The sequence below is a fragment of the Sarcophilus harrisii genome, chromosome 3 (genome assembly GCF_902635505.1).
Source record: "Sarcophilus harrisii chromosome 3, mSarHar1.11, whole genome shotgun sequence".
Taxonomy (NCBI): Eukaryota; Metazoa; Chordata; class Mammalia; order Dasyuromorphia; family Dasyuridae; genus Sarcophilus; species Sarcophilus harrisii.
In genome coordinates, this window is record NC_045428.1 from 226,811,628 (window position 1) to 226,829,487 (window position 17,860).

Consider the following 17,860-nt stretch of genomic DNA (forward strand, 5'->3'; position numbering starts at 1 on the left):
AAGAGAGGGAGAAGGGAAAAAAATTAATTCTATACAAGAACAAAACCCCAAAGAATTTAATAATGATGAATATATCAAGCATTTTAGTACTAAATTACCAAGACCTACACAAATAAAAATATAAAGCAATTTTAATGTAAATAAAGGAATTAGATAAGAGATATGTCATATAACCAATAATGTAGCAGTGTACAATATGAACCTGAATTTTTTCATTGAGACTAGCTTTCTATCCTCTACGCCTTCCTACTGCTCATTTAATATGGTGAGCTAATATAATATATAAAATGGTTCTGGCCACGAGGTTCCAGCCCTTAGAATATGCTCAGGTTTGCTCTTCCTAATTGTTAATACAGAGTAAGTATAACATTTTATGTCAACATATAGCACTCTGGAAGTCAGGTTCAGCCTTGATAATTCAAACTTGATACTACATGATGATGAAAAATCTTCTGGTTGGTGGAGGAGCTGTAAGGATGAAAGATGCAGCAGAACTTGAGCTTAGTATGCATACAGAGGCTCAAGAAGATTGAGAGATCAGTCACTTTTCTATTGGTTTTTGAGTAAGAACTCCTAGGAGCTTCTGGATTTGGGCAAGAGGCAGCAGCTGCCATGTTCTCTTATCGGTCACCATATGTTCATGAACATGATGTTTTGGTTTCCATATAGTTTATTCTTTCCTGGTTGTTCAGTGAATTCTGAGTGGATAATGCCAAAAGTAACTATTGAAACTGGAAATCCACACACAAATGGAGCTGTTGCAGCTGCCAGCAGCAGCATATAAGTCCAGTGAGGAAAGAGTACAGCAGATAAGCAACTTGGCTGATCCATCCTGGCAGTAGAATGATCAGCTGAGACATCATTTTCTGCAAGGAAGTTAGCCCTGGTAAGTCACTTAATCCTTCTAGGTACTCAATCCTTGTAGGTCTCAATTTCCTTATCTACAGAATCAGAAAATTGGACTAGGTCAGAGGCTCTTTACTTTTTTGCATTTCGTGGGATTCCTTTGGAAATCCAACAAGGGCCTACAGACTTCTCAGAATAATATTTTTCTTTTTTGAGAAATTTATTTTTATTTTTAACATTTCTTTTAAAGTATTTTTCCCAACCCTCCTCCAGCCATAGAAAAAGTAAAGAATATTGATGAGAGTAAAACTCTGCTTGATCTGAGACAGCCCTGTAAAGTTATATAAAATCACTAACAAAATGTATATACAAACTCAAACGGTCTTACATCCTCTAGAGACAGGATTCTCTTAGACTTATGCATAAAATGGGTCTTCAGAAAATGTCTCTTTGCAGATCACTTCTCTCTTGAGAATGATATGCCCACCAAGAAAGTCTCTCTTGGTGTCTCTTTAACAATATAAGCTTTTTTACCATAGCCTTTAAGTTTAGAAAAATTCCTTTGCTGTGAACTTGCACCTTGGAGAACACGGAACCTCACCCATTTCTGCCTAACCTCTTCATCATTTGCTGGCCTGTTCAGGAGGTTTTCATCCGCAAATGTTTTTTGGACTGAGGTAAGCCCACTATACCACTCTTCTATAGCGGGGGGACAGCTTGACTTCCCCAGGGCACATACATGGAGCTGTCTGGAGCTTTGCGCTCACGCAAAATTGTCTCTCCGAGGACACTTGGACAAACTTCTGCAGGGTGACAAATAGCCCTTTTACTGAGGAGAGCTTTTGTCACATCTTTCTGTCTCTCTGGTGACACCTAGAGCAGACGAGAGCTATAGAATTGGGAAAGCTTGGGGCTTGTGGCAGGATAAGTCAGCTTCTTTCCTCCATTCCTAAAGATTCTCCCTTAGGCTGTCTCTTAAAAACTAAGGACAAATTCGGCTTGAGAGATTTAAAATTGAAAAAGCTCATCTATTTTTGCAATACTGCCTGGCTGCAATACAACCAGGAGGTATGGCCAATTAATGGCTCAATCAATTTCACTACTATTAGGGAACTGTATTTATTTTGCAGGAGATAGGGGTAGATGGACAGAGGTTTCCTATGTTCAAGCCTTCATGGATCTGTCTCAGGATCCTAAATTAAGATTAAATTGAAGAATGTTGCTAGTTAAATTTACTGCAGGGGACCTGAAGATAGACCCAAATGACCCCCTCTTTTCCACTCCTTTGGGGGTGCAAGGAGCTTCTCCTTCTCTCCCTCCCCCCCTCCCCAGCAACCCTCAGCAGGAGGCTCCCAAATCGCCTCCAGAGCTGCCCCCTTATCAGAAAGGGAACTTTGAACCCCTTGCTATCCAACTCCCCTCTCCCAGAGGGGCTCCCCCAGAGCCAGACTCTAGGACTACCCCACTGCTTAATCCTTCTCAACCAGAAACCACCCTTCCTTCTCCTCATCCTTCTCCTTCCCGCCTCCCTCTGAGAGCGTCCTGCCCAAGCCTCTATCCTTCTACTCCTCCCCTGGAGCCTGATTCCACCAGAGCTGTGGCTTAGGACTTTGCTCTGGCTACCTCCTCTAAACTCTGCCCCTTGAGGGAAGTGACTGACTCTGGAGGGAGCGGGGGAGGGGAGAGGAGAGAGAACTCTAAGAGTGCAGATGCCCTTCTCCATCTTGGATCTTTCCCAAATTAAAGAGAAACTGGGCAGATACTCTGAGGATCCCACCAAGAAGGATTTAAAGCCATTACTCCAATATGATCTGTCCTGGGGAGATATTAATATCATTATCTCCTCTTGTACCATAGAGGAGAAAAGGAGGATCTTGGACCTGGCCCAGAAGTTTGGGGATGACATGGCTGCTTCCTCCCCTGGTAGATATCAAACAGGGACTATAGCTATGCCCATCTCAGACCCCGAGTGGAACTATCAGGAGGGGAGCAGGTACAGAGAGAAGAGAGATCATCTCCTAACCTGCCTCATTGGGGGCATTAAAAGGGGGATTAAAAAGAAGGTGAATATAGATAAACTTAAGAGAGATCACCCAAGCAGCTGAGGAAAACCCTGCCCTCTTTCAGGGTTGCCTTGTAGAGGCCATGAGGAAATATACTAATCTGGACCCCACTTCTCCAGAAGGGCCCACTGTCCTTGGCATGCATTTTATAAATCAGTTTTCCCCAGATATAAGACAGAAGCTACAAAAATTGGCTCTAGGGCCCCAGACTCCCATGACTCAGGTATTGGAAGTTGCCTTTGGAGTTATTGCCAAACCCCTCTATGATTCTATTCAAGGTCTCGATAACCTTCCTCTTGAATGGGGACCTGATCAGGTCAAGGCTTTTAAAACCCTGAAAGCCAAACTGACCTCTGCCCCTGCCCTTGCCCTCCCTGACTTACAGAAACCTTTCACCCTGTATGTGGATGAGAGTCATGGGCAAGCTTTGGGAGTCCTTACTCAGCCTCTAGGACCTGATCCCAGGCCTGTGGCTTATTTCTCAAAGAAGCTGGACTCAGTTTCCCTAGGATGGCCTTCCTGTCTCAGACCCCCTCCCATCCCCCCTCCCCCCACTCCAAAGCATTCTAGAAGCCAAAGGGCATCAGTGGCTCTCAAGTGGGAGGGTTATTAGGTACCAGGCTCTCCTACTAGATACCCCTGACCTGTCCCTCCAAGTTTGTTGCACTTTAAATCCTGCCACTCTTCTCCCTGATGTCTCTCAAACCAGAAGATACTGTCCATGATTGCAAGGAAGCTATAGATTCTGTCTACTCCAGCAGATCTGACTTAAAGGACACTCCAGGAATCCAGATGGGGAGTGGTTCACAGATGGATCTAGCTTTCTTGGGAATGGGGAGAAAAAAGCAGGCTACTTAGTGGTGTCTCTTCATAGAACTCTGCAGGATAAGCCATTACTTTCCAGGACTTCTGCTCAGAAGGCTGAGCTCATAGCCCTAACCAGAGCCTTAGAACTGGGGAAGGGGATGAGAGTCAACACCCACACTGACTCCAAATATGTTTTTCATATTTTACATGCTCATGGAACTATTTGGAAAGAAAGAGGCTTGTTGACAGCGAAAAACTCTCCCATTAAACATGCGGGAGAAATTCTGCACCTATTGCAAGCTATCACTGAACCCAGAGAGGTCTCAGTCATATTCTGTAAAGGACACCAGAAGGGAGATTCACTTCAAGCTAAAGGGAACAGGCTGGCAGATTCAACTGCTAAAGCTGCTGCCCTTTCACCATTGACTATGGCACTTTTTATTCCCCAGCTGCTTGAGTCTTTTGTTCCTTCCTATAGCACACAGGAAACAGCTCTCCAAAAGGAACTGTACACCCTTTCTCCCTTTGATTAGTTTAAATGCCCTCAGACCACCTCTTAGTCCCAGAGGCAAGTCAGTGGAAACTGATCTCTGGTCTCCATCAGGCCACGCACCTGGGGAGAAATGCTCTCCATTCCCTGGTGAAACGCATTTTCACTGGCCACAAGTTGGGAGAAACAATCAGACAAGTCTGCCATGCCTGCCTAATTTGTGCCCAGCTGAATCCTGAGAGATCCTTTAAGCCCCTACCTCTTCTGAAGCCAGTCCAGAGGAGAGGGACGTACCCTGGTGAGGATTGGCAACTAGACTTCACGCATATGCCCCCCTGGAGTTTTAAGCTGCTTCTGGTGTTTGCTGACACATTCACTAACTTGATAGAAGCTTTTCCTTCCAGGACTGAGAAAGCTCAGAAAGTATCTAAGTGCCTGCTGAACGAGATCATACCTCGTTTTGACTTGCCCAGCTCTTTACAGAGTGATAAAGGGGCGGTCTTTATTTCTCAGGTAATTCAAGGAATAGCCAAGGCACTTAACATTTCTTATTATCTCCACTCTGCCAGGCCTCCTCAAGCCTCTGGGAAGGAGGAGAAAATGAACCACACGCTCAAGAGAGTCCTTACTAAACTGTGCCTAGAGACTAAAGAGGACTGGATAATAGAGTCAGAATGGCCCACCTATCCTCCAGATAATTAAACTGAGTCCCTGTGAACTTTTGTATGGGAGGCCTTTCTTAATCACTGACATCCCTGTGGATTCCCAGCTGAATGGAGTCATTCAGTTTGCTACTCAACTCAGTGCATTTCAAAAGTCACTCTCTGAATAGCAAATGAGCACCGCCCTAGGAAACTCAGACCCAAATCCCATTCCCTGTCAATCCAGATGATATGATGTATCTAAAAACCTGGAAGCCCCAGGGATCCAACCCTTTAGGTGTAAAGTGGAAAGGCCCATTCAGGGTCATTCTGACCACTCCAACGGCAGTTAAACTGGAAGGATCCCCCAGCTGGACACATTTCTAGAATTATCTCTAAGGAGCCTATTAAGAGGTATGCCTCTGACTGGGATCCTCCCCACCTGTGATTCTCTCCACTCGGTGCCTGACTCCTTTCAAACATTACAGTCTTGCACCCTAGGCTACTTGATTATCCCTTTCATAGTATCATAGTATACAATGCCAGTGCCCCAGACACAGCCCTTCCCTCCGCTCCTCCCCCCCCTCCCCCCCCGAGGAGACTAAGGTGGGGATTTGGGGAAAATGTTCTGTGGTACTTGAAGAAAGGGACTGGGAATAACATGGCCTTAGATTATCTTCTTGCCTCTAACGGAGGTGTCGGTGCTCTGGTCAGCATCTCTTGCTGTATGTACATTAACAACTCAAAGAAAGTTGAGCTAAGCCCTGAGAGAAATCTTACAGAAAGCTGCCTGGATGCAAGACATCCATGAGCAGTTTCTCACACCTCCCCAGTCCTCCTCTGGGTGGAATTCCTGGATATGGTCCCTACTGGCCCCTATACTAACTCCTCTTCTGATTATTATCCTTTTGCTCATATTTGGCCCCTGCATTTTCAGATTGCTTGTGAGATTTGTTTCCTCTAGGCTTCAAACTGTAAACTTCCAACTTCTCCTGAGACCTGGGGATCCTGAGACAACTGATGGGCAAACTCAACATCCACTGGATGCTGCAGCTGCTATTTTCAGATCTCATTTCTCTCCTCCACGCACAACCCCCATTAGGGTCATTTTTCATCAGGAAGTAGTTACAGAAGACCTGAGATCTTCGACCCTTTTCCCAAAAGAATTTGTGCTTATTGCTTGAGGGGGTAGATGATTGATCTGTTTGATCTGAGACAGCCCTGTAAAATTATGTAAAATCACCAACAAAATGTCAAACCCAAACAGTCTTGCATCCTCTGGAGACAGGATTCTCTTAGACTCATGCATAAATCAGAAAATGTCTCCTTTGATATACATACAATTGTTTTTTCCCAAAACAAACATGACAGGGACTCTTCTACAGGAAAACTCTGACTAGGTAAAGTCAACAGGTATCTATCTGCCTGTGTGTGCCTCACAACCTTTGTACTTGAGCCCATTTTCTCTGGATAACTTATGTCTGTTTATATGCACCTATACAAATGCATAAGGGAAGAGTGTGCTTCCTCCCCATTTCTGAGAAAATATTTTGTAACTATTGATAAAAATTACCTTCTTACAATGCTTTCTTGGTAAAAATCACTTTGTAAAAACTAATCGATGTCAAGTGGCTATTCAATACTGTTAAATACAAAGGATGGAAGTTCATGAGCAACAATACTAAAATCCCTAATATCTCAGGTTTACTCCTAGAATCCTGGAAGAAAAAGTCATTTCCCTAAGGGAACATAATCTGTTGGTTCAGTACTAGTTGGGAGAGTAGCCCAGAAGGGGTGTTAAACTAAAAATGGCAATTATTAAATTTATTTACATGTTTAATACCAAAGAAAATTACAATAGGGGTGCTTCAGAAAACAAAATAATGCTTTAACAATATTTATCTAGAAAAACAAATAGGAATACTTCAAGGATTTTTAAAGAGGAGGGAAATGGAAAAATACTTACACTAACAAAGTAGACTATAAAGTTGCAGAAGCGATGAGTTTATTCAGGAATTGGGAATGTTTTAGAACAGTTTAAGGGCCAGACAGCAGGCAGCAATAATAATGATGTGGCAGGTGTAGGCACCAGATGATGTGCTTTAAAAAACACCTAATGATAGAATTCAGTCATGTGAAGAATTCACAGAATGGCCATTTTCTTTGGCAAAAGTTTATTTAGTAGAAGAGGTTACAAACAAAATGAATACAATAGATACCAGGAATGGTAAATATGAAATAGGATTGGGAAAATAAAGAGGTTTCAATATATATACACACACATATATATATAAATATATTTTCCCCCTGAGGCAACTGGGATTAAGTGACTTGCCTAGGATCACATAGCCAGAAGTGTTAAAGTGTTTGACCTGAAATTTAAACTCAGGTCCTCCTGACTTCAGGGCTGCTGCTCTATCCACTGAGACCTAGCTACCCTTAGGGAGTTTCAATAATTAATGATGGAATGGGCAAGTTCCCTAGTGGAACATGAGGTTGGGGCATGCCTTTAGCTGGCAGGGCAAATCCTGAAAGGGGTTTAGCACCCAAAAGGAGTTAATTAGCTATAAGAAGTGGGGTTGAGCAGCACAATAGGCAGAATTCCATGACCCAAAGGAGGGCAGTAGCAGAAACCATGGCCCATAAACTGTTTTATAGGGAAAATTTAGCCTCGGGACTTGACATAACTTAGATTTCTGAATGGATTACTTCCAGAGAGTGAGACCAAAGAATTGTACAGATCTTGATTATCAGAGTTTTCTTCCTGCCTGCTCCAAGGAATCACTTTTATCAATATTATAGTTTCTATCTGCCCACCATGCCCACCATTTAGGATCTCATCACTAAGAGGGGAGGCAGTTGTATTATTACAATTACACAAGATTTCCTCCTTTCTTTTCTCTACCAGTTATGGTATTGATGTAAATTTAACCTTTGGGAGTGGAATTCTGGAGTCTCAAATTCTCCCAGACTCTTGGGAGGGGCCATATCCTTCTGTCCATAAGGGAAACTCCCAAAATAAGTAATCTCTTTTCAATAGAGGATTCTATTCAATAGAATAGGAAATCCAGGCCCTGGAGCATAGTCAATATTGACTGGCTCAAACTCCCAGTTAAATGATTTCATTCAATTTTGAATTGAATTGATGCCCCAAGCCTGAGACAGCTAATGAAAGACAAATCTGAACTCCCAATCTTCACAGAATCTGAACAGGATCATGCCCACTGCTGAAGATATTTTCTTCTCAGTATAATCCACCTTTGCTATATTCCTTGCTCACTAAGTCTGTCTTCCTAGCAAGCTGGCTTCTTGGTGTAAATAAATCCCATTTTCTGCCATAAACCTCGTGCCTGTATTCATTGGGATTTGCAAATTCTTTCACAAAGCCTGCCACCAGTCAAGGGGATCCCATTGCTGTTAGGGGATCTCATTCTCTCTATTCTCGAACCTCATCATTGGCACCTAATCAGTGACAAAAGTCCTGAAAAAGACATCTAACAAGCGTTTTCCTTAGGTCATCCTTGGTACCATCTGGCAGGTGCCTAACTTTATAATGATATAGTACTTGATACCTATTATGAAAAAACAAAACCTCTACTAATTACCAAAAAACTTGGGTTTCTGGTCATTTTAAAAAATGGTATTTTAAGTTTACTTCGCTTTTGACTACTGCCTTCTTTTATGTGTCCTCCTTTTCTCTTATCTCCTTTCTGTCCTACTCTCTCATTGGGTAAGACAGATTTATGTTTTCTCTCTTTGAACTAATTTGGATGTGAGGTTCAAGCACTGCCCATTCCATCTCCCAGCATTTTCCCCTCCACTATGAAAGCTCTTCGTGGCTTTAGCTTCATTTAGAGGAGATAATTTTCCCCATTATTGCTCTCTTTCCCTCTTTATCCCAGAATATTTTTCTTTCTCGATTATATATTTTTGTTACAACATTCCAACACAACCTGTTCACTCTCTTATCCTCTATGTATAATCCTTCTAACTTCCCAAATAATAAATTCTTAAAAGACTTATGAAGGGGCAGATAGATTGCACAGTAGATAGAGCACCTGTTCTGAAGTCTCTGGATAACTTATGTTCAAATCCGGCCTCCAAAACTTAACACTTCTTGGCTGTGTGTGACACTGGGCAAGTCACTTAACCCCAACAGCCTCAGGGAGGAAAAATGTATTTCCCATTCAGACTCCTAAACAGTTTAACTTTATTGAGATCCTTATGATTTCACTTTCATATTTACTTTTCTATTCTCGAGTCTTGAATTTGGAAGTCCAATTTTCTATTCAGCTCTGGTCTTTTCATCAGGAATGCTTGAAAATCCTCTGTTTCATTAAATATCCATTTCCCCCTCTTTGAAAGATTTTACTCAGCTTTGCTTGTTTGTTGTAATTCTTGGTTGTAATTCTAGCTCTTTTGGCTTCTAGCCTCTCATATCCTAAGCCTCTTCTGCAAAGAAAGTTTCTGTAATTTGGACTGTGGTTTCAGTTTTTGAATGGTTTCTTTCTTGCTGCTTGAAGTACTTTCTCTTTAATTTGGGAGCTCTTGAATTTGGTTTTAGCACAGTACCTGACACATAAGCATTTAACAAATACCACTGATTGTTGCAGAATTTCACTTTTTGTTCCACCATAAAATGTGAAGTTGCCTTACTTAATTCAAATCAGTAATTTCATTAGACAAATATGTCAGACTCCAAACCCTCCCTCCAAACAGACTTTATACATTACTAAATTGTGCTTCTCATATGTAAAAACTAGAGTACAGATTATTTTTCTCCCACGGGATTTATAGCAAATTTTATGCTGCATGTCCCATCTTTCTTCACACCAGTATTTTTATTCAAGTGTAACCAGGTTAAAATAAACATCAAGGGAAATCTTGAGGAGCAACAACAACAACAAAAAAAAAAAAAATCCTAAAAGAACAAGTAGCTTGAGCTGTATGGAAGAAGACTCCTATTCCTCTGTCTAGCTGATGGAGGAAATACTGCTCTGGATTCCTCTAACTATCCAATTGCCTGGAATTACTCATATCTGTTCCCTCATTCCCCCTAGTCTTCCCTAAACCTAGTTCAAGGCAATTGACTAGCTATTGTTTAGCTAAAATACTCGAGTGTTTTCTTCACACAATTCAATTAAATAAATCAGATATTCATTAAACATCTATTTACAAAGCACAGTACTTCATGCTTTAGATAAAAGAACATAGTTCCTCCTCTTCAGAAATTTACAATCTACTAAGAGAGATCTCTAGCATAGACACACATAAAATACACAAAGATGCAGGCAAATACATAGATACACCCGACTGTGATGTAAAAAATGTCCAGACAAGGTGGCTCTAGACAAATTATACCTGACACAATCAGTAAAAATCATAAAGAAGGTGGTATCTAACCTTTGCAAACAGAGCTGACTAGATAACAATGTCATAGCAATGTCATAAATTGTCACAGCAAAGGCTCTTTAAGTCAATCCATACAGATTTTCAAACACCAGCTAATGGTCCACATATTTAGACTTTAACTTAAAAAGATTAGAGTCTTCCAGTGCATCCAGGGCCATCTCCGGTTCTCCTGATCTATATCTGGATACTAGAACAAGATGGCTTTGGAGGAGAAAGTGAGACAGGTAACCTTGCACAACCCTCCCTCACTTCAATTCACTTTCATGTCATGGCATCACCTCCCTGATATCATGGTCCAGACAAAGGACAAATAACAATATTTCAAGCAATAGTCAATATAGTAGATACCACAAACAAGAAATCTACAAAAAGTACAATAAAACACGCAGAAATAGATTTGCACAGAAAGACAATCTATAAAACCATACAAGTGCTTGTAAAAATTTTCCATTACTCAACAGGTTCACATGTTGAACTGCCAATTCAGAAGGACAAATCACACAATAATGTTTTGGAAATATCATTATATATAATGTATAATATATAATATAAAGTTGTTGTCCACTTTTGAAGAGACCTATGACATCAGGTAGATGATGCCATCACATACAAATGACTTGGATAGTGAGGGGCCTAACCTTAATAGTTACATTATTAAAAAGAGCACAGCACAAGGCTGGTATTCCCAAGAAGTAAGACACTTAACCTCTCCAGGCCTGGAAGCAACTCTCTAAAACTTTTAAGTAACTTGATAACTAAATAACAAAGCTGCCCTGCAATCTAAAGGGAATTTCTAAATCCAGTGCTGCCTACACTAATGACAGTACATGTCTGGATCAAAAAACAATAACAACATCTAAACTTATATAGCTTCACCTCATATTATTGAATTCTAGATCCCACCCCCAAAACTTTAGCCTTAGCTGTATCAGTTAAATTTCTTCATTTGTAAAATAAGAATGACATAACATCACATATACATAAAATATTATTAAAGATTTAAACCCAACACTGTTATTAGCTTATTCCAAATAATATTGCTATTCGAATCATTACCTAATTCTAACCTTTTTCAGTGCTTTGATTTCTGAATCAAAGAAATTTTACTAAATATGTAGGACCTTATAATCAAGTTATTCTAAAATAAAAGCCCCAACCACATTCTTAACTAAAAAAGTAGTAATTACTCAAAAACAAAGATAGCTTTCAAGGAATAGTCTAACATTTAGATTTAAAATAAATAGTTTAAAAAGCGCATGTTTCTATTTATCCTCACAAATGTTCTGTTTATCAGTTAAAATAAAAGTAACACGCATTTTCACCGAAGGTGCATGTTTCTGTGAAATGGATACAGGTGACAATTTACAACAGACCAGTCTATATCAGCCTTGTTATTCTGTTCATTTCTACAGGTAAACCGAGATATTAAAGGGTGAAATGCACAAAAGATAAAAAACAATCAACATCGTGGAAACTCAGGAGGGAGAGGAAAATTACTGGATTATTAGTTAAGCAAAATCCCAAGGGTGGTTTTTCCCCAGAGACTTATTACATTTACAATTATTAATACAATTCAATTAGAACTTTAAATACTTTTTTGAAAAAGAAAATCAGCTCTTTGTTTTTCAGTACTTAAAATTCTAATTCCTGAAAAAGCGTCCTCTTTTCATGCACCGAATAAACCCTTCGTGTACCAAGAAAGAGACAATTTCTTCGGACTCTGGGAATTAAGGTGCTGGGGAAGGGAAGGAGGTCCCGGAATGCCCGCGCCCCCACCCCCACAATGCTCACCTCTTCCCAAACGCACCCACACTAGAGCAGTCTTCCCACCAGCCCAGCGATGAGACGCGAGGAAGAAGTGAAGCGGTCACCATAGGAACTGGGCTTGGCCCCAGGCTCTCAGGAGACCGGAAACCCGGGGCCTCCACTCAGACCTCCTCCGCTCCCACCCTCCGGCCCGCACGCCCCGCCCACCCGGCCCACCAGCCTCCAAGCAGAGACCCCGTTTTCCTCCTATTAGTCCCCTCCCCGAGTCCCCCGCTGGCGAGGATAAGGAGAACAGAAGGAAATCCAGTCGGTTTCTTCTCGTCCTCGCTCCCTTTGGCGCCAAAAGTGGAAGCCGCGACCATTCCTGGCCTGCCCACTACCTCTGGAGCGGGCGGCCGCGGTCAGGTCCCGGCCCCTTCCCATTCCTTCCTCCTTACCCCCCCCACCCCCAACACCAAAACCAGCCAGAGCCCGCGCGGGTGGCGAAGGGAAGGTGAGAAAGGGAAAGGGAAGGCGGGACAGTCCAGGGAGGAGGCGGCGCTAACCGTCCGACGCAGCCGGGCCCCGCCCGCACGCCTCAGTACCTGCGGAGGGCTCCTACTCCTCCTCCTCCTCCTCCTCGGCCGCGGCGCCCTCGCTCTGCCTCTCTCCCGCGGCCCGCGTGCACTCAGACGGGATCGCCCCGGTAGCGCCCGTACGCCTACTTCCTAGGACGCGCGCTGCCAGCCACGCACACGCATCTAGCGACGTCCTGCCTACCTGCTCCCCCGCCCTTCCAACGAGCTCGCTCCCTCGATCCCCTAGTAGCCCTCTTTCTCGGCGCGTGCCCGCGATTCCGCCTTCGTTCTAGCTGCCCCATTCAGCCTCCCTCTCATGGTTCAAAAGCTGTTCCCTCTCTTTCTCCTCACACCAGCGTCTGGTCTCCTAGTAACCAGACACGCGCCCCGTCTCCACCTCATCAACCTTCCCCTTCGCTCCCACAGGTCCCTAACCTCACCTGAGTAGAGTGCGCATGCGTACCCAGACACTTTTCCGCTCATTTCTCCCCGGTCCCTATCCGTTTTGGATCACCTGCTCCATTTGCCGAGGCGAGGGCAGCTGTGGCGACTTTAACCTGGTTCTTTATTTCTCCCGCGACCAGGCGCCGTTATCATTCCCAAATCTACGGAATTCACGTCTGGAGAGTAGGTTCTTTCCGTTATTCTCGCAGGTGGGCATCTGAGCATGGAGTGCACTTTTCGTCCGGAGCCTGGGCGCTGCGGATGCCGCTAAGCTCCTGAAGTCTCTGGCTGTGGTCTCTGCGGGATGCGGGAGGTCTAAGTGAGCGCCTGGCGGCCGGGCTTCCAAAGCAGCCCCTTATCTCCTGTCCCGCTTCGCCGCCGCCGGACTCCTTCCCCTCTGGGACACTGAAATGCGGTGGGACCTTGGTCATTTCAGAGACGCCCAGTCCGGGAGGCTGGCAGAGCCAAAAGCTTCGTTTTCTTAATATTTCTCTACAGCCTCCTGGGGAGTAGAACGTAGGGGGCCGTAGAACACTTAATAATCCCTTTTCACCTTTGTTTCCTGAAGCCCTGTGGAAAGTGAACGGAAAATGCCGGCCCTTTAAGTTAAAGCTACATTTTTTAAGGGGGTGGAAGGGAAGAAATATTCTGATCTCCTGCTATATGATGTCCAGAGAACAACAAATAACTTTGCTTTATTTTTTTGAATGTTTTAATATCTAGTGAATAAGCCTTTTTTCATTCATGACCATGACAGAAGTAGCTTAGGCACTGTGGAAACGAATTCGTATGAATTATCTTAAAGTGAGAAATTAAGTTGAGAGAAGACAAGATTGATTTGCCTTCCATTAAAAAAAAAAAATATCCTGGAGAAATAAATAAGTTAATTTCTATCTACCCTCTTATAAGGAACAGAAACAATATTTGAACCATAGTGGTTCCTTTCCTTTCTTTTTCTTTCTTTTTTTCTTACAGCTAGGATGATGTCTAAATTTCCCCCGAATATATTTCAGTGTTTGTGAAGAGCTCAAATCTCCATTTAAAAAGCCAGGTCACATCTGGAAGAGATTGATAATTCATGATTTAGAAAGGTGGGTAATAATTTTTATGGCATTATATTTTACACCCATAGATATGAGCATCTCTTCTATAGGATGTTTCTTCAAAAATTATTGTAATACAAATGCTTCATATATCCCCAACTTCTTAATTCTATTTTTTAGGCTTCTCTATGTTTTTATGTATACATATATACCATATATTAAAAGTTTTTGCAATAGCTCGATTTTCTTTTTAACATTTTTTTTTTGTAACCTTGATCATTATGGAACTACTCCTTATTTTCTGGACTGGGGCTCACCCTTTGAGATAAATTTTGATTATTTTGGAAAAACCCTCAATACAACAGATCACAATTCTTCCCTCCTTACTGATACTTTTTGTTTTTATACTTGTCATTTCTATTTAACTTTGTACCCTTCCTTGTAGTAAAGAAAAACATTTCAAAAAAACAAACAAACCCAACCAGCATAGCCACCTGAATATTCCATACAGCATATACCACATTCCACAACCCTGGACTTCACCTTTCTCCTGAGAGGGGAAGTGTATTTTATTATCAATCTGGAATATTTTAATATTATTGTTATATCATCATAATTATTGGGTATATTTTCTTAGTGCTGCTCTAGTTGATTTGTATCATTCATAGTTTTTTTCATATTTCTCCATATTCCTCATAGTTCTTGTTTCCCATAATATAATACATTTACTTTCATATACCATAGCATCTTCAGCCACCCACAACTGATGGCACTTACTTTATTTTCAATTTGCTACCCAAAACAGTGTTTCTATAGATGTTTTCTTATGATATATATGATCTTTGATTTGGTCATTGAGCTCTATGTGCTCAGTAGTGGTACTGCAGCATTAAAGTATATAAATCTAGTCAAGCATTTATTAAGCATCTATATTATCTTACTATCATTGTGCTAAGGGCTGTGGATATAGAGAAAGGTAAAAACTGTCTCTGTCCTCAAACGGGATCTAACATGGGAGATAATATGTAATTTGTATGCAATACAACATATATAGGATAATTAATAGATAATCCTATAAGGAAGACTCACCTTCTGGAATTCAGATCTGACCCCAGACAGTAACTGTGGGACCCTGGGCAAATAACTTAACCCTGTTTGACTCAGTTTCTCTGTAAAATGATCTGGAGAAGGAAATGGCAAACCACCGTAATATCTCTGCCAAGAAAACCCCGAATGGGATCAGGAGGAATTGAAAATCACCAAACAACAGCAATTTACGAAGTTTAGTGTGAGTTTTATTCCTCCTATTATTGAGATTCCAAATTTAAAAAAAAAAATTGTTTTAAGTAAAGACTCTGAAGCTGGCAGTTTTCAAAAGCTCCAGGAAAGAACTGTGTAAGGTTCCTGTCAGTTAAAAAACATTTCTTGAAACAACTACTGGGTGCCAGGAATTGTGCTAAGCACTAAGGATACAAAGAAAGAAAAAAGTCCTTACCTTTGAGGATTTCACAATCTAAGGGAGGAAGATAATACACAAAAGAAATCTGGAAAGTTGAGTGATTAGGATGAGTGAAAGAGGAGTGCAGCCAGGTAAATACTGAGTAGGTCGCTAACCTGGGCAACACTCCTTCCATGGAAGTTCTAGGATGAGCTTGCTTCTCTCTACCCTCTCCAGTAAGAGGGCTCCAGAAGCCAGAATTATTGAGGAGGGTGATACTGTCCTTGGGAGCATGTTGAAGTCCAGAAGAAGGTAGTGTGGTGGGAAGTGAAGAGATGGCCAGCCAGGATGAAGGTTCTTGGAGAAGTTCTTTGCTGTCTACTTTCTTCAATTAGAAGGAAGGAAAGAGGGAGGGGTTCTATTTTCTAATTAAAATAGAACTCTTCCCCAATCACTTAAGATTCATAACCAGCAATTTAACTGAATTATTTTATTTTTTTTATTTTTACTTTTTTTTTTTTAAATTTAATAGCCTTTAATTTACAGGATATATACATGGGTAACTTTACAGCATTAACAATTGCCAAACCTCTTGTTCCAATTTTTCACCTCTTACCCCCCCCACCCCCTCCCCTAAATGGCAGGATGACCAGTAGATGTTAAATATATTAAAATATAACTTAGATACACAATAAGTATACATGACCAAAACATTATTTTGCTGTACAAAAAGAATCAGACTCTGAATTATTGTACAATTAGCTTGTGAAGGAAATCAAAGATGCAGGTGTGCATAAATATAGGGACTGGGAATTCAATGTAATGGTTTTTAGTCATCTCCCAGAGTTCTTTTTCTGGGTATAGCTAGTTCATTAACTGAATTATTTTAAAAAGAAAAAAAAGACATTGAAAACTGAATTCAAGAAATAAGACTAGAAATAAGATTTTTACAGAAATTAACTATGGAACTAGAATTTTGTTAAATTTCTTAATTAAAAAAAAATCATTGGTAGTCATCATCTCAGGCAACAGCAACAATGAACTTAATTAAAGAGAAATGAAACTACTTTTTACTGAAAATTGCCATAGATACTGAAATAATTTCAATACTGTGTATATGTACCTGCGTGTGTGTGTGTGTGTGTGTGTGTGAGAGAGAGAGAGAGAGAGAGAGAGAGTTCTAAATACTTAATAGAAAAGTTAAGTGAATTATGGGAAGAAATATTGGTAGTATAATGGGGGACTTAAATGTACTTCTTTCAGAACCAAAGTAACCCTAAAATAAACAAAAAGTTAAGGATTTGAATAGAGTTTTTTAAAAGTTAAATATGATAAATCTCTAGTGGTTATTGAATAGAAACAGAAAAGGATATATATATTCTCATGTATATATGGCAACTTTATAAAAATTAACCACATATTAGTGCATAAGATTGTCACAGCCAAATGCAGAAAAAAACTATTAAATATATCCTTTACTGACCATAGTTCCATTAAAATTATAGACTAAATAATTCCATCTTAAAAAATTGATGAATCAAAGGACAAATAAGAAAAGTGATAAATACTTTCATTAAAGACAAAACAATGAGATAAATTAGCAAAAATTTTAGGATGTGATTAAAGCACTCTAGAGAGAAATGTAGCACTTAACAGTTTCATCAAGAAAAGAAGGGAAGAGAAAATCAATGAATTGGGCATAATAGGGTTTTTTAGCCTATAAAAATAATTTTAAAACCCTAGTTAAATATCAAAAAAGGAACTTTGAAGATTAGGAAAAAAGTCAGCTAATAAATCTGAATAAATAAATAAATGGATGAATTAACTAATTAGGTTTTTAAAGAGCAAAAACAATATAAAAATGAAAAAATTCATAACAAATAGAGAAATAAAAGATATTAAGAATTTTTGCTCAGCTATATGACAATAAAACCTCTAACTTAAATGATATGGATAAATTTTTACAAAAAATATAAAATACCTAGACTGACAAAAGGAGAAATAGGGAATTTAAACAGTCCTAAAACAGAAAAATATATATACAACTTTAAGATAATTTTTACCTAAAACATTCTTTATAGGCCTAAATAATTGGGAAAATAATATTATGGGTATATTATGCCAATAAAATAAAAATGAAAATAATATTTCATGTTTCATCTATGACAATCTGTTTACCAAAGTACTACTTTATAGGACTAGAAGTAGTAATAGAAAAAAAGTAATCTGAAGAAACAAAAGATTAAGATTAGAAAAGAAATAATGAAAAAAGTGGGAAGGATGGGAGCCTAATACCAGATTTAAAATTATACTAATGAAGCAATAATTATCTAAACAATTTGATATTGGTAA

The 17,860-nt window shown here is 40.3% G+C and overlaps 2 protein-coding genes across 11 annotated transcripts in view; one reads left to right on the plus strand and one right to left on the minus strand.

The window, feature by feature from the left end:
- The window catches only part of TSGA10 (testis specific 10), a 91,099-nt gene extending 78,173 nt beyond the window's left edge, over nucleotides 1–12,926 (minus strand). For 8 of the 10 annotated variants that reach the window (XR_004232915.1, XM_031959127.1, XM_031959125.1 and 5 more), the window contains exon 1: nucleotides 12,611–12,904. The gene's annotated coding sequence lies outside the window, so the exon portion shown is untranslated. Of the gene's footprint in view, nucleotides 1–12,050; nucleotides 12,187–12,610 lie in introns of those variants that run through there. The other 2 variants (XM_031959124.1, XM_031959122.1) reach the window with 2 other exon arrangements.
- A 98-nt stretch (nucleotides 12,927–13,024) lies between these two features.
- The window catches only part of C3H2orf15 (chromosome 3 C2orf15 homolog), a 28,297-nt gene continuing 23,461 nt past the window's right edge, over nucleotides 13,025–17,860 (plus strand). The window contains exons 1-2 of the mRNA XM_023500420.2: nucleotides 13,025–13,236; nucleotides 14,003–14,118. The gene's annotated coding sequence lies outside the window, so the exon portion shown is untranslated. The remainder of the gene's footprint in view (nucleotides 13,237–14,002; nucleotides 14,119–17,860) is intronic.